We start from the raw sequence: 2,984 nt of genomic DNA, 5'->3' as shown, positions 1-2,984 counted from the left end.
TAACTAACCCAAAACAGCCCGCGGTGTTACTACGACGGCGTAAATCCGGTTTTACGGTGTTTTTCGTGTTTCCAGGTTTTAAATCATTAAGTTAGCATATCATATAGATATAGAACATGTGTTTAGTTAATTTTAAAAGTCAAGTTAGAAGGATTAACTTTTGTTTGCGAACAAGTTTAGAATTAACTAAACTATGTTCTAGTGATTACGAGTTTAAACCTTCGAATAAGATAGTTTTATATATATGAATCGAATGATGTTATGAACATCATTACTACCTCAAGTTTAGTAGGTAAACCTACTGGAAGTGACAAGAAATGATCTAGCTTCAAAGGATCTTGGATGGCTTGAAAGTTCTTGAAGTAGGATCATGACACAAAAACAAGTTCAAGTAAGATTTTTGCTCGAATTAAGATAGTTTATAGTTATAGAAATTGAATCAAAGTTTGAATATGAATATTACCTTGAATAAGAAAGATAACCTACTGTATATAACAAAGGTTTCTTGATCTTAGATGATTACTTGGAATGGATTAGAAAGCTTGGAAGTAAATTAGTAAACTTGAAGGGATTTTTGAAGTATTCTTGAAGTGTTCTTCCTATGATGATTATAGCTTGATTCTTGAAGTGATTTTTGATGAAGATGATGATTAACTACTGGAAAAATACGTTCATAATAGTGTGGGTGTGTTGAGAGAGAATTAGAAAGAGATTTGGAAGTGAAATGGAGTGAATGATGAGTGTTAATTGGTGAGTGGTGAGTGGGGTTAAAAGGAGTTCTAGTTAGTTGACTAGCTCATGGTAGAAGTTAAAATTGATTAGTCATACATGACATAATCAAGAGTGGAATCCCATGCTAGTTCCTATTGGTATATACCCATAGTAAGTACGTTTTGAAGCTGTGTATAATACGGGTAAGAATACGACTAGAATTCTTGATGAAAGAAAAGAATGGGAAAGTAACTGTAACCATTTTCGTTAAGTATGAGTGTTTTGATATATGTCTTGAAGTCTTCCAAAAGTATTTTAATACATCTAAATACACTACATGTATATACATTTTAACGGAGTCGTTAAGTCATCGTTAGTCGTTACATGTAAGTGTTGTTTTGAAACCTTTAAGTTAACGATCTCAATTAATGTTGTTAACCCATTGTTTATTATATCTAATGAGATGTTAAATTATTATATTATCATGATATTATGATATATTAATATATCTTAATATGATATATATACATTTAAATGTCTTACAACGATAATCGTTACATATATGTCTCGTTTCGAAATCCTTAAGTTAGTAGTCTTGTTTATATGTATATAACTCATTGTTAATATACTTATGGAGATACTTACTTATCATAATCTCATGTTAACCATATGTATATCTATATATATATCGTCAAGTCGTTTTTACAAGTTTTAACGTTCGTGAATCGCCGGTCAACTTGGGTGGTCAATTGTCTATATGAAACATATTTCAATTAATCAAGTCTTAACAAGTTTGATTGCTTAACATGTTGGAAACATTTAATCATGTAAATATCAATCTCAATTAATATATATAAACATGGAAAAGTTCGGGTCACTACACCGACGAAGTAAAAATCTGTGAAAGTGAGTTATAGTCCCACTTTTAAAATCTAATATTTTTGGGATGAGAATACATGCAGGTTTTATAAATGATTTACAAAATAGACACAAGTACGTGAAACTACATTCTATGGTTGAATTATCGAAATCGAATATGCCCCTTTTTAATTAAGTCTGGTAATCTAAGAATTAGAGAACAGACACCCTAATTGACGCGAATCCTAAAGATAGATCTATTGGGCCTAACAAACCCCATCCAAAGTACCGGATGCTTTAGTACTTCAAAATTTATATCATATCCGAAGGGTGTCCCGGAATGATGGGGATATTCTTATATATGCATCTTGTTAATGTCGGTTACCAGGTGTTCACCATATGAATGATTTTTATCTCTATGTATGGGATGTGTATTGAAATATAAAATCTTGTGGTCTATTGTTACGATTTGATATATATAGGTTAAACCTATAACTCACCAACATTTTTGTTGACGTTTTAAGCATGTTTATTCTCAGGTGATTATTAAGAGCTTCCGCTGTCGCATACTTAAATAAGGACGAGATTTGGAGTCCATGCTTGTATGATATTGTGTAAAAACTGCATTCAAGAAACTTATTTTGTTGTAACATATTTGTATTGTAAACCATTATGTAATGGTCGTGTGTAAACAGGATATTTTAGATTATCATTATTTGATAATCTACGTAAAGCTTTTAAAACCTTTATTGATGAAATAAAGGTTATGGTTTGTTTTAAAATGAATGCAGTCTTTGAAAAACGTCTCATATAGAGGTCAAAACCTCGTAACGAAATCAATTAATATGGAACGTTTTTAATCAATAAGAACGGGACATTTCAAAGGGTGACAACCATGAAAAAAATAGTTGTGACCAACGAGGCTTCGAAGTGGTGGCATATGGAGTGGTGACTTGAACCCGCCAAAAAAGGTGTCAATGGTGACTAACATAGATATGGATGATAAACGGATATCAATATGAATATAAATGATGTAAAAAATTAGTGAATTAGATATCGATGTTAATTTGTCATACATTAATAAATTCATTTACCACCCGAAATATATATATACATATAAATATATACAAAATTTATATATATATATATATATATATATATATATATATATATATATATATATATATATATATATATATATATATATATATATATATATATATATATATATATATATATATATATATATAACACAAGTTCTTATACATGTTCATTATAAATTACCAAAATTTTATTAAAAATATAAATTGTGAAAATACAACTATATAAATAGTATTAAATTCATATATAGTATATATCTTTATTAAACATACTTTAATAATTTCATTTGACTTAATTATGCCATTGGTCCTTAA

Source organism: Rutidosis leptorrhynchoides, chromosome 4 (assembly GCF_046630445.1).
Source record: "Rutidosis leptorrhynchoides isolate AG116_Rl617_1_P2 chromosome 4, CSIRO_AGI_Rlap_v1, whole genome shotgun sequence".
NCBI lineage: Eukaryota > Viridiplantae > Streptophyta > Magnoliopsida > Asterales > Asteraceae > Rutidosis > Rutidosis leptorrhynchoides.
Note: the sequence above shows the minus strand (reverse complement) of the source record.